The sequence below is a fragment of the Gobius niger genome, assembly GCF_951799975.1.
Source record: "Gobius niger genome assembly, chromosome: 11".
NCBI lineage: Eukaryota > Metazoa > Chordata > Actinopteri > Gobiiformes > Gobiidae > Gobius > Gobius niger.
The window spans coordinates 13,588,921-13,603,800 of NC_136862.1; the positions used below are offsets into that span (position 1 = coordinate 13,588,921).

At 40.7% G+C, this 14,880-nt stretch overlaps 1 protein-coding gene across 2 annotated transcripts in view; it reads right to left on the reverse strand.

Moving 5' to 3' along the window:
• abr (ABR activator of RhoGEF and GTPase) overlaps positions 1-14,880 on the reverse strand; it is a 138,399-nt gene that overhangs the window by 104,301 nt on the left and 19,218 nt on the right. The gene's annotated exons all lie outside the window — the stretch shown is intronic.

Genomic DNA, 14,880 nt, shown 5'->3' on the forward strand with positions numbered 1-14,880 from the left:
TCAGCAGCTAACAGAGTTGTTCCACAGCTATTTTCTCCACTTTTTATACTGTTTTTAGCTAATGTCAGTCTATGGAAATGCTAACAGTTGCAAAGATGGCGGATCTCCATGGTAACTGTAGACTTTCCCTAACTCTATAGACCTTGTCGCTGCTTACATCATCAGTGACATCAGCTGGAGCCAGGAAGTGACCATGAGAAATAAGATTAAACTAAAGTGTAAAACTACAACTAAAAAATGTGGTCCTGTCGGTGCCAGAACAAGAGGAATGACATTTGAGACGATAAAATAAGGTTTATCTGATATTTCCAACAAGAGTTAGACATTTGTTTATCGTTACTATGACAACAGCTACAAGGCCCGTCAGAGAGTGGCCTACTTTTGCTTTGCTTATGGCTATTACTAACTCTCTCCCATTCATTCTCAATGGTAAATATGGATGCAGTACACTTTTTGGCCACCAGGGTCAAATTGGGGGCGCTGTTTCACTCCTTTCGCAAAGTTGGGTATTTATCAATCACAGAGTGATGCAGCATCGACTCTCCCATGTTTCCAACTTTTATTGCAAAGGTTGTTGACATCAACAAAGGTACATGTTAAAAATTGACTTATAAAAGATGCTGAGCTGAAAATAATCTAATGAGGCATTTTCTTTGAGTAAATGAATGAGGTAAAGTATGTCGGTACTGTAGATACAGGTGGTGTTTACATTTTGCACTATATGGCTACAATAGTTGATTTTGTTCAAATGCAAATGTAGAGGCTACCGAAAAATTAAATAAAGTAACTATTAGGCTATTATTTGCAGTTATATATATTTCAAGCTTGACATAGCCGTGTTTGGCCCGTGACTCACAGGCACTTTATCATTTTGGCCCTCGGAGACCAAAAGTTTGGGCACCCCTGATCTATTGAGCTTCCTGCCTCCAGTTAAGCCCAAAAATTTTACAAACAATTAAAGGGTCAATACAGGAGACTTTATAAATTTCAAGAATACTCCGCAAAGACCCGCATCTGTAACAAGAATATGTTTCACAAGTGAGGCTAATTTCTTTCCACATTCATTAGTTTAAGTTGTGGAGAGCATTTAAGTTCAGACTCCTCTGAACATCAAACGGCAGCTGGCTGAGCAGAACGAGCAGTGACAGACTCCGTTCTTCCCCTGAGCGCTGTTCTCCAGAGAGGCGTGTGAGCTGTGATCAATGCAGCTCAGGAACAAATCAATGTGAGACACTTCCACCTGCTTCACATGCACCAGCACATGCCAGTCTGCACGTGCACCACCGGTTTACAGAGACGAGACTGAGGATGTTCAAACCTGTCAGCTTGGAGTCGGCTGTGGTGTTTCGTGGGAACTTTGAAGAGAGTGAAAGTGTTTGTGACAATGAGCACAAATAAATGAATAGATAAATAAATAAACACATGTGGACTTGTTTACATTGACAGTTGTGTTTGAGTATTTGAGATCTTCTTATTACTTCACAGACAGAATTACTCCCTTTACATGAGGAGAAAGCAGAAGCAGATATATTTTATCTTGCGTTGCCATTCCAGGTAACTATTAGAATGTTTTTATGCAAATCAAATTTAATTCTCACCCAAAGTCTAGAAACACATTCAATACGGGAACAAAACCAACATCCACTAAAGTTTTTCCAAAATGTGCCATATAGAAACACTAAGCAATGCAATCACTAAAAGCATGATACAATACTTAACCTCTTACCTCCCGCATTTTCTCCAGTTCAGCTTTACCCAAATCTAAAAGCTTCTCAACTGGAGCCTATAGACCAGTGTAACGCCTCATATGGAAGACCCTAAAAAGACCCTAAAAACTCAATTGTCACAGTCTGTCACAGTGTTTGTCGTTTTCATTTTTCTTTTTTGTCATGTTTTTGTAGTTTTTATTGTTATGTTTTCGTAGTTTTTTGTCATGTTTTTGTAGTTTTTTGTCATGTTTTTGTAGTTTTTTGTCATGTTTTTTGTATTTTCTTTGTAGGTTTTTGACATGTTTTCGTAGTTTTTTTTTGTCCTGTTTTTTTGTAGTTTTTTGTCATGTTTTGTAGTTTTTTTGTCATGTTTTTGTAGTTTTTTGTTGTGTTTTTGTAGTTTTTTTGTCATGTTTTTGTAGATTTTTTGTCATGTTTTAATCGTTTTTTGGTCATGTTTTTGATGTTTTTTGTCGCGTTTTTGTCGCTTTACCTTTTTCAGATTTGGATAAAGTCAAACTGGAGAAAATGTGCTTGGTTCCAGTGGGAGTACATTGTTTTTAACAACCCAACATCAGACAAATGTGTGCCTTTATGAACAATCCTGACATGTTAAACTTCGAAGCTCGTCTGGTTTATTCGTGTCTAGAGCACACAGCTCAGTGTGATCTCTCTTTGTGCCCTGGCCTGACACACCAGTAAGGCTAAATAACGCTAACTAAGCCAGTGTCAAGCGGCGAGTGCAGCTGCGGTTCAGAGGTCTGTGAGCCACTGCATTAAGCCCTGGCCTTCGCCGACTGTTTCTCTGCTCCATCCAGCCTTGATCAAGATGATAATGGTATTTTGTATTCAGCAGCGGGGACAGGAAGCAGGCTGAGCGCTCTTTAAAGGTCAGTAAGCAGCAGGACTCCCACACACCAGAGGGAGGGGGAATAGGCACAGAGCGAGGTTAACACTGGAGCGGACAGCCATCAGTCACAAATTTAAATCTGTATTTTAATTGCATTCATACACATTCACGACAAGGGATAATTGAAGCTTTTCATGTTTGTATGTAAGACCTTTAAAGAGACTCTGGTCCTTAGATCTTAAAGCAATTATTTACAAACCTAAATGCAATCTGCAACATTAAAATTCACAAATTTGAGTCAGGACTTTATGGATCTGTCCTGAATAAAGAACAGCAAAAGGATCAGTGCATTGAACCGCTGCACCCGATTGGCCCAGCGAGCGATAAAAAGCCAATATTGCTCCTCAAAAGTGAATACCAGGGCGTCTTCAGCTGCATATCTTCACGTGCCATACGCCTGAAGGCCACCGCAGATAAGGACCCCCGCCGCTGCAGCTCTATGCATGAATCACTGCAGTCCCGCTGCCCCCCGTCACCAAACCAACCAGTGTTACTATGGCAACGAGCCACCATACATCATAATTAGCTATTTTAAATCCCCAAGGCCCACGCTGGTCGGATACATCCCGCTGCATGCAAATTAAGACAAGACAATCGGACACGGAGCTGCTCAAAAATACATGCTTGCACACAAGAGGGCAAGAGGAGTGCAGAAATCCACGACATTAGTAAAGTAACACAGTGAACTCCACCTTAATAGAGTTCGGGAATGAGACGTCATATCGCTAAGCATTATGGGATTAGCAGCAATTGTAAACGAATGGAGATTTTAAAAGTTAAAATACTGCCGTTATTGTTCACATTAAAACACTCGGATACCACAGTGAATTGGAGGTATTTACCAGCAGTAACTCAGCAGCTAATGGAGTTGTTCCACGGCTGTTTTCTCCACTTTTTACACTGTTTTTAGCTAATGTTAGTCAATGGAAATGTATGCCAACAGCTGCAAAGATGGCCGATCTCCATGGTAACTGTGGAATTTCCCGAACTCTATAGTGTTATTCTACATGTATAGGTAATGTAATTGTCAACATAAACGAAAAGACAGCTCAGTGTCGATATAACTTAAAGTAGTAGTTTAGTAGGTAACTTTTAACCTCTTAACCCCCACCTGAACTGAGCGGACTTTCTCCAGTTCGGCCGACCTTACCCAAATCTAAAAGCTTCTTGACTGGAGAGCTATAGGCCAGTGTAACATCACATTTGAAAGATAAGACCAACAAAACGGATCTTTTTCCTTGCACTGTTGCAGTCACTTGTTTTTTACTTTTCCCGTCGCTTTTTTGTTGCTCTTTTGAGGCTTTTTTTTGTCACATTTTCACTTTTTCGAACACTTGTCATTTATGTGTGTGTTTTTTTTTAAATGTTTTTTGTGGAGTTTTCATCCTCGTTTTCATCCTCGTTTTCGTCTCATTTTGTGTGGCTATTTTGATGCTTTTTTCAAGAAGCTTTTGGGTCATGTGCTGAAAATGTGCTGGCTTCAGGTGGCAGTTAAGAAGTTAACAACACCCAACCTGAACTTTAGATATAAGTCTATTTTAGTATCAAATATCATCTTTATCGAATATTTTGGCAGGTTAGTCTATGGGGGAAGCAACTCTCTGTGTCTCTTTGTTTTTGATGGATTATAAGAAAGACACTTTGGAGCGCCGTGAGAATTGAACTTCAGGATTTGTTGTCTATCATTGTTGAAAAGAGGCTTGTGTTTTGCTTCATTTTTCCTATTTAAGACGACATCCGACAAAGTCACCTAAACACTTAAAGCTGAAAAAAGTGGACAAAAACAGATACACGGTCCATGGTCCACAACATCTGATAACGGTTCACCCTTCTACTACCGGTGTTACTCTAATGTACAGGATATTCAGCTCCCACTCACTAACGGCGCTGCAGGACGTGGGCACTGTACCCTGTGTTCAGTCATGTGCTAATGGAAAGTGTATCAAAGCGTGCAGAGAAACAGAAGAGCCCAGATGAGTGAAGCAGCTATTAAAATTCAAGCGGCTGTCAACGGCCCCCGGGGTGAGCCTGCCAGCAGTGCCCCTGTAGTGTCTGTGCACAGCCCTCTTCTCCCAGGTACAAGCGGGATACAAATGAGAGAGGGGGAATTGATGGGGATCAGAAATGGGCTACGGCCTGGGTTTATAGGTCATGAGGTTATGGAGTAATACATGTGTTAGTATTTTGTCTCCGGAAATGAAGTTAGTGACACAGAAAGTTATTAGACAAATTAGGACAATTAAATGTAGTTCATGGCAAGTGAGTGTAACAAGCAGCATGACAAAAGCACCCAAACTGTAAAGTGGACATGAATGTAGCCTACAATACACCTATCTCCCAATTGTCATATCTGATGTTTAAAACCGTATTTTCAGGACTATAAGTCACACTTTCTTTCATAGTTTAGCTGGGGGTGCGACTCATACTTAGGTGTGACTTATAAATCAAAATATATAATTTCACATGATTGTTATTTTCACACTGACAGCGGCTAGAGGGCGCTCTAGGCTTGTGTACCAGTATCTGCTGCTCCTGTACGACTGAAGATATAAAAACGGTAATCGAGCAGCAGGAAGAAAGTTTGGAGAGAGCGAGAAACTTGTGAGGGACTGGCGAAAAGCGTTGGTTACTCTTACTGCAATGAAGAAAACAAAAAAAGCTAATCGCGGGCTAAACACTACATGGCCACAGCTAGAGCAACGAGTTCGCAAATGAGAGCTTAAACAACGTGCTGCCGGGAGATACAGCATGCTTAAAAGAATAGGCCACGGTTTTAAATACTGAGATACTGTATGTTCTTACCTGAGCTTAGACGAGTTGATGCGTGGCTGTCTGGGCTTTACGAGTGCGCTCAGTCACGTAAACAGAGCACAGACAGCATACAGCCTCTCCTCTTCATATATAATATTACTAGGCCTTGCAATATAGTTCCCCTTTTTATCCGCTTAGATAACAAAAAGGTCGGGAACCCTTGTTAAATAGTGCAGACTCAAGAGATCTATGTAGACCAGCCAATATTTTCACATTTTACGCAATTGCCATTGAAGCTCCAGCAAAGGCCTGTATTGAGCTCAGGTTTGGTATGACATGACCTAAAATATTCAAATTGGCCGAGCTCATTGGCTCTTTGCTGCTCTGGAGTGTAAATTTGGTATCGGTCAATCTTCTTTATGATGACTTGACTCTGGTTTTAGAAATCTCTCACACAGATAAATCCTTTGCCAGACCTTGCAGCCACTCGAGCCAAAGTTTATTTTAAGATCTTTTGATCGGACGAGACGCTGTAAAGAGCCACAGGAGAGATACGCTGGAGGAAAGGGAAACAATGTGGGGCCTGATAAACCCAGGACCACAAGGCCATCGCACACAAACACTCTACAGGGACCTTCAGAACATCACAACATTGATTACAAGTTCATCTACTAAAGGTCGGGCTTAAGAGGGGAATATAAAGTGGGCAGTGATTTAATGGAGTGGCCTTAGCCTCAGATAAAGGTCCAGCGAACATCCCTACATTTATTACAAAACATCCTTGCGTAAACCAACAGCTTATTGTTCAAAACCTTCCATGAATTTGGTATTTATCATTTCAGGAATTATTATAAATGTATCAAGGCATATTTTTGTGTCACTCACTACTGAAGAGCTCGACATAGCAAGTGTGAGAGCTGACTTAATTATCCACTGTAAAGACTGGGGAAAAGGGCTTAACCAGGTCTAGAAAAGGACTAAACCAAACACGAAATCACTTAAAGAATGACAAAACTGGGAATAAAAGTTGCTCCAAAATAACCAAAAAATGTTACTACAAAAACCACATTGATGCATTTTGACCACAAAATGTAAATTCTAGGAGCTAGAAATGGCATCATTCTCCAACTGGATTAAAGTTGCTTTTTAAATGTAGGCTTGTACTTCTGTACATTTAGACAAGCCATGTTCACTAGTGCAACCTGACACTGTGTTTGACTATTCATCTGTCTTTGTCAGATTTCAGATAACCGCACGTCTTGACCCCTGCAGAAAGACAATCTGTAGAAAGGCAACACTTATGGAGCTATAAATCTTTAATGGACAATATGTTAATAAACATACTACCAGACTCACAAAGGCAACGTAAAGCCAGGCAGTTACAGTGAATGACAAAGTGAAATAGTTCTGAAAAGGTTCACGGTCTCAGTCGTGACTTTGGTGATCAAACTGTGTCTGATTCACGTCCAAAAGGGAAGTTCACCTAAAACTGTCTGAATGAGTGGTGGTTCCTCAAGTGCATCCATCAGCCCTTTTGGCTCATAATGATCTCCTCCTCCTCCCGTCTCCCCCTCTCACTCAGACCCTCTTTTTCTTCCCTTCCTCTCTTCCGCTCGACTAACCTGAATGCTTAATCGCAGCCTTCCGGGAGCGTGTAAACACGCCAGGAGCGCCATTGGCCGTGGCGGTGGTGTTACTGCGTTCTGATTGGCCGAGGGCAAAGGGGACATGGGTGGCATGGTAGAAGACGGTTGTTGGTAACCAGTGCCCATAAGGAGAGTCTATAGTAAGATCTCAGGCACTGTAACACCCAGAGGAGATGGTCCCCAAAGACATAGAGCCACTCAGACATGTGACACACCCTGAAACATCAAGCACAACAAAGGGCCTCACAGTGCGCCCACGTGAACAGGAGAGCGCTTTGAACCGCTGAAGGGAAAAAATGAGTGAATGCAGTCGTTTGAGGTTTCCAAGCTCAGCTGTAACAAGAGATTCTTATCATTTACAAATTGACCAATCAGGCTCAGTCACAGCTCGACCCATTCATAATTTCTTCATTTCTATGCAAAACTGAGATGGCTATATTACATATCAGTCATGCAGATGGCCAGAAACGTCAGGGGAAATAATGCTCCATAATATCAATCATTACCTATACAAAGACTGAATTAAAGTAGATTATGGCGAGTTTGCATAGACACAGAAGGCATTTGAAAAACAAGTATTTGAAATGTGCATAACATTTACGGTACTTCTGATTGAAAAAGGTCTTCTGTTCTTACGATCGATTTGCTTTTACACAAATACCATTTTAGTTTTTAAATTATTGCTTTCATTATTGTATGTAGCTCTTTTGTCCACTTGCTCTGGTCTTGTTCTTTATGCGTCAAACAACCACAACAATACACTCAGCTGAACTAAGAGCACATCTATTATTTACGCAGTTGTCACTGGATGAACCCGAGTGGTCTGGGGTGAACAGGGAGAATTACCCCACCAGAGATGAACTAACCGCTAACATAGTGCCCGAGAGCCGCTGCCAAATCCTGCTCTGCTCCTTTCAGCTGGACGCACTCGCCTGGAACCGTGTGAAATTAACCATATCGCTGTATAATGTGGCCACTACTCTGCTCCAGCTGGAGAACGTCTAAAGCGATTCCACTGCTACATGGCACTCGGCAAATGTGTACACTGTGGCTAATGAATTTTCAGCAGAAAACAGCCTTAAATTTGAATCAGTTTAATATTTGACGATAGGTTGCAGAGTGGCAGACAGATATCAATGGACTGACTTATTTTGTGCCAGTCCTAGTTTTAGTCGACTAAAATTGCAAGTAAATTTAGTCGACCAGACAAATTTAGTTGACTTTGCATTTATAATATTCATATTTAATCTTGTTCCTCTGCTTCATGGAGCTGCTCCCACATTGAACAAAGCTCAGAGCAGCTCCTTCAGCAGAGAATTTAAATGTTATTAGGCTCTTTCAGACTGTCAATAGAAGTTTGGATGATTTTAGTCTCTCCTTTTCATTTTTATTTAGTCTTATTTCAGTCGACTAAAATATATGGACATTTTAGTCATAGTTTTAGTCTCATGAAATGCTTTAAATTTAGTTTTAGTCCAATTTTAGTCAGCAAAAAAAAAAAAAAAAATTAAGACAAAAAATTAACACTGCACATGAGGGGACATGGAGGCACAGCAGGGGAGCCCCCAAAGGCTATCTACACCTAAAGTACAAACAAAGAAACCAAGTTTGAAACATGGACGTAGCATCGCTGCTGAAGCCTAATAAGAAATGGGGGCAGGCTCTGGAAGTTCCTTGCTGTAATGGACTTTCCGTTAAAAAAACTTTCATTTTTTTGCCCCTCTTTCAGTCATTACTGAACACAGGCTTGACATTCTTACCTCCAAGTATTTGTGTTAAAGGAACAGGCCACCGTTTTTACATACTGAGATATGTTCTTACCTGAGCTTAGACGAGTTGATACGTACCTGTTTGGTCTTTATGTGTGCGCTCAGTCACGCAAAACGACCAAAGATGTTGTTAGCATTTGGCCTCTCCCAATGTTTTCCTATAGCTCCAAATGGAGATGAAGTTGGAAGCTACCGCGCTCTTCTCGGGCACACATAAAGACCAAACAGGTACGTATCAACTCGTCTAAGCTCAGGTAAGAACATATATCAGTATGGAAAAACGGTGGCCTGTTCCTTTAACATGCGCAAAATCCTTCTGTATTTTTTTATAGGAGCTGACCAAACACCCAGCCATTAACCAAATTGCTAGCATTCAGGTAGCCCACACTGAACATGGGTTAGTCCCATCGCTACTTTTCAGTCAATGGTTTGTTATAATTAGGTGATGAAATTCTAAACATTATTTAGCTGACAGATAATAATGTATAATTTCTATGTAAATGCATGAAGCGAATCATTGCATAGTCTTTAATTGAGATTCTTCTGTGTTTAATCGGACAAGGGGACCGTAATGCTGGCCATCACTTTAGGAACAACTGTTTTATCCAACACAAACCACCACATCACTGTTGCTAAGTCAGTGCTTGTTACATAAATGTGGACCTCTCCAAATCCAAATGGGAGAAGACGCTCGCACTCACTGTACTAGCACGAGCCGGGCACGTTAGAAGAAGTAGCTCCACACAGCGTTACGTAACTGCCACGCTTTCAGCTGACTCAGGCGGGCACTCTCTCCTCTGCGAGCATGTGAGTGGTTTTAACGTCTGTTTCTATGGCGACGCACAGGAAGACATGGCTTCTTTTATCGATCAGGATAATGGAGGGGCTTGTACACGGGCAAGATTCAATAGTTGACGGTTCAGATTAAATTAGACTATTCTCCAGTTCATTCCAATACAAAACTGCATCATCCGTGAACACGATTTGATTCACCTCCACTACTTGATTATCTTTGGATTGTAGTGTGGTAACGCCTTAGCTGTGCCCTCGCAACTTTGAGGACAGTGATGGAAGAGACCAACTTTACACTATGAAAATGGCAACTTTTACATTACTGTGCATCCTAATCAGAGCATTAGTGACCATCAAGATTTGTTTTAACTCTTATTTAACCAGGAAAGTCCCACTAATTTCTTTATAAGGGGAAGTCCTGGCCCCAGAGGATCCTATTGTACATGTAACATGGAAAAAGCTATTTAATGCTGTACAGTATTTTCCTCGAGCTGAAAGCTAAGGAACCTCGAAAGTCAGTCTGTTAAACTGAGCACGAGCAATAAATGTGCTTGAAAACTTCATCAGATCCAATTGCACCCGGACCGCGCGGCTTGTAATGGGAAAAGGTGTCGGGGCCCTTGGCAGATGAAAGCGCAGGGAGCAGGAAGTCGATGAAAAAAAAAAAAAAGGTTTTGCGGGGTGAAAAACGAGACAACCTGGGCTGAATTAAAAATCCCCTGCAACATTTCACCGGGAAGCTGTCCAGAATCACTTCGCTGCTCGCCCATGTGACAGCCGGCTAACAGCCAACATTAAACACTTAAAGACAGAACTGGGACTGGGTCGAGAGAGAGAGGAACGGCCAGAGGTAGCAGGTTCAATTATGGGTGGGAATGTCTCAGCATCCTGGTATGTTTGGTTGTAAAGTCAGACAACACATAACATTTTAAGCCTTCATATTTACATTTTAAAATACTGAAATATATCCAACACAGGATATAGGGCATATACTAACTATATGAAAAATGAAGCCAATTCCCAGGTGCCTCCAACAGCCCAATTAAAGGCGCAAATACTTTCAATAATTCCTAATCCCCCTTATTTCGCACATGCAGCTTCCCATGTACAGTACTCAATGCAGCCAATATGAGATTTCAATGCTCTCACACGCTCAAAATTCAATCCACCCTTGCAGTAATCCGGATTATAAAAAAAGCATTTGACATATGTGCATGTGTGTGACTTTGACGGGCCACATCTACTCAGCCAAAGTTAATATTCTTACATAAGCAAGATTGTTTTTTTTTTACTTTGCTGCACATGGATTTGCGACAGACAGGATATTTTTGGTGATAACTGATGCTTGTCCATATGGAGGGTTTTGGTTTTAACTAAACATGTCAAGAGTCTGGGTTTTATTTCCAGGAAAGTGAATATACAGAATAGACTTGAGGACCAGCATTTAGAAAGACGCAAGAAAGTAGATTGAATACGTTAAGCTCCAGACCAGGGGTGGGTTTGATATATAATGGTAGGAAAATATCTCGCTAAATGATAATATTGGGGACCATTTTATGCCGACAAAACTGTAACTCTAAAGCATCACACTGACAATAAACTTTAGTTCTAAATGTTCCTCACCACATTTTGAAGTTGAAGCCAATTTAATAATAATAATAATGCATCTGTTTTATATAGCGCTTTTCTGGACACTCAAAGACACTTTACATTACAATATTCATTCACTCAATACTTGGTGGTGGTGAGCTCCTATTTGTAGCCACAGCTCCCCTGGGGTCTGCACCATCGGCCCCTCCGACCACCAACGACCACTCACTCACTCACTCACTCACTCACTCACTCACTATCACACAGGCTTCCTGGCGCTTCCCAAACGGTCCCCCATCCAAGTACCGACCCGGTCCTTCCCTGCTTAGCTTCCAAGGTCTGACGGGATCGGGCAGAGCAAAGGCGGTATGGCCTTGAATAAATAAATGTACAAACAATAAACATTGAGTCCAATATATTGATTATCTTTTATTTATTTAACAATAAGTCAATATAGTAATTGAATTGTATAATATTGTATATAAAATTTGCAAAAATAGCATATTGCAACTTTCCCTCATATTGTGCAGCACCAGAGCCATTTTTCATTGAGCTAGTGTACTCAACAGGACTCTTACACTAAACTAAATAGACAATTTTAGTACATGTTTTCTCACAATTCTCAATTCTTTCCAATTCTAACAGTATTATATTTTTTCAGCATCTGGTAAGTTAACCTTGAACAAAGGCATTTTTACACTAGACTTACAGTTTCAGTGGTATAAGACGACCTTGCATGAAACTCATCTCTTCAAATTGACTTTAATCACCTAGAACACACTGAATTATGTCTCAGATGCAGTAATCTTGATTTTAAATTGTTTTATCTTTCTGTGAAGCACTTTGGTCTTCCTGCTGTTGTAACGTATATTGATATATATTTTCCTACCTTATTCTACCGAAATTTAAATTTTGTGATTGTGATTATCCTTATGGGCCGGCACTCTTGTATTTGGGAGTAAAGTACATTGTGGTCACTGTTTAACAATCACTCATTGAGACAAACAGGATGCAATTACAGCCTGATGCATCGTAGTATTCTTGTGGTATGAGCAATAGAGAAAGACACAATTTTACAAACATTTGGATGAGTCATCTTTCAGACAGTGGTTTCTCAAAACAATACAACTCAAAACAATACAACAGAGCCTTGACCTCTGGTGAAGAACGGCCATATTTTTATTTCCCGGGAGAAGACGGGAGAGGTCACGCTATTCAATACTGTCTCCTGAAAAGACCAATATGACAGGTGAACAAAAGAGCGGTGGCATTTTCTTTCGACAGCCATCTGATATTTGCTCTGAAGCGAACCATCAGTCAAAGGCAGCTCTCTCACTTCGTCTCTAATGTGTGAAAGAGCACTGGGATTTCTATGATAATGCACTCGGGTTTACAAAAGGCCCAAATATAGCCACATTAAAATACCTAACAAGCAAGTGCCTCACTATCCAACAATCATTAAAGATGTGCTGACGAAGTTTATTTAGAACAGACTAATGCATGAGATGGGAATACAGGGCCAAATGTATTCAAAATAAACACAACACACTTTCGGTATCAAAGTGTGCGGTAATAATGGATGCTTTGCAGTTTTATTCATACCCCAGGAAAGGGAAGTGTGCATCAAATATTCATCGCAAATATTAAGTGTGTGAGAGGGATTGGCGATATTAAAATGGAAGTTATACAAATGTGGAAACGTATAGGCCTGTTTGTTGTTCAGAAAAGTAATGGTAATGAATGAAAAAAAATCAATCAATTATTTTATTTTATATTACTGAAAGAAAGAGACACATTTGTGCACATAGCCTAATACAGGGGCTGCTGAATGTTTATTGTTTATAAAGTTCACTCTTGAGCTTAGAGCAGGGGTGTCAAACTCATTTTGGGTCACGGGCCGAAATTCAGCTCCCACGGCGGGTCGGCATATAACAGAGAAAATGTTTCCAATAAATGAATAATAATAAGCTGTGATTTGGTCAAAGCCCTAACTTGACTGTAGCTTCATTAATAACAACGGCAAACACTTGTATTGCACTCTACAAGCCTGTGTCACAAGTTCCTCAAAGTACTACGTAGTAGTCATTATTCATTCACTCCACCCTGGGGCAGATTGTCCATTTACCACGTGGCTGTATAATGTGTTGTTTATATCCTGAGCTCTAATTATGTCAGTGCCCTCTGCTGGACATGTGAGGAAATCTTTCCTTTTTAAAAAGAATTTATTTAATGCCCCCTAGTGGCTGGAATGAGCATTCTGGTTATTCTTTAAAAATGCATAACTCCGCACAGGAATGGGCTAGAGAAGGGGTCTCCAACCTTTTTTATCAGGCGAGCTACTTTTACACAACAAGACCGTCGGAGAGCTACTTATGCTTCAAAAACACTTTGGTGGACTTTACCATGGAGATTTAGTATTTCAAAGAAAATGACTTGAGTTTACTCCTTATACGTTACAATGTTGACCAAACTGTTTGCAGATTGTGTTCAGAACAAACAGAAAATGCATCTATAATTTGAGTTATCAAGCGAGTAGAGATGTAGAGCTACCTAGAAGCGCCTGGCGAGCTACTGGTTGGAGCTAGAGACTTACTTTTTTTTTTCATTCTCTGGGCCGGATTAAATCATCTTGCGGGCTGCATCAGGCCCACGGCCGTATGTTTGACACCCCTGGCTTAGAGCAATGTTGGGTTAAAATTTCAGGAGTACTGTGATGGAAAAAAGAATCATCATGGAAAGAAGAGAGATTTTGAATTTCCACAATTCCTTGGGTAACTTTTTCGAGAACAGTAAAAACATTGTACCTGCCTGACATAAAAGATAAAAAATGACCACGACCTGTGACTATAACTTCCACTGTGCCCTCTTTCCATCTCCATTCAGCAACTCTCTGCAGATTACTGTGACAAAGCAACACAAATCCCAAAAGACAGAGTCATGTCCTAAGACGTCCCGAAAGACACAAGCGCACACACTGTCACAGAGCTACAGCTGCTGTCCATACATGCAGCAGAGTAGGTTTTTATGTCGTTGTCACACACAATATACTTAGCACTAGTCTGTTATACCAATTCAATTCAATTAAAATGCAAAAAAGTTCTGTGGGTTTTGGTCACATGACTTTCCTGTTATGAACACCATTTGAGGGCTTTTGCTAAATTGTTAATTTATACAGGAAACGGTTCTAGCTTTCCGTCATTTTATACTCATGGATAGTTAATGCATTAGTCGTAGCTTGTGAGTGTTTCATTAAACTCTAAATAAAATGGTAAGCTTGACCTGAAAGGTACAGTCAACCCGTTTTAGAGAAAAGACACATCCACAGTTCTAAACCAGTATGCTGGATCAAAAGAACAGTGCAGTAAAAAGATCCGCTCAACTGTGATGCTCACCCATTTTTATTGCTTTCACTGGCAGTAACGCTTCAGTCTTCAGCCCGACATCAAACTACTACTGTCACCTGACCTTTTCTAAAACACTCACTAAAAAGGTGCCTAACCTGCAGAGCGAGTGTATTCCCACATGCAAAGACCGCATTATAAAAGTAGATTAAAAATTCAACATCACACAGCCCGTGTCCTCAATAAGATGGAACATAAAGTTCTACCTCCAGCTCTGGAAGTATGACTCACAGTCTCCCGCTCTACATTTCTCAAGGCTTCCCCCAGTTCAGCTCCTGCTACTCCTCCACTATCAGAGCGCTACACGGGAGC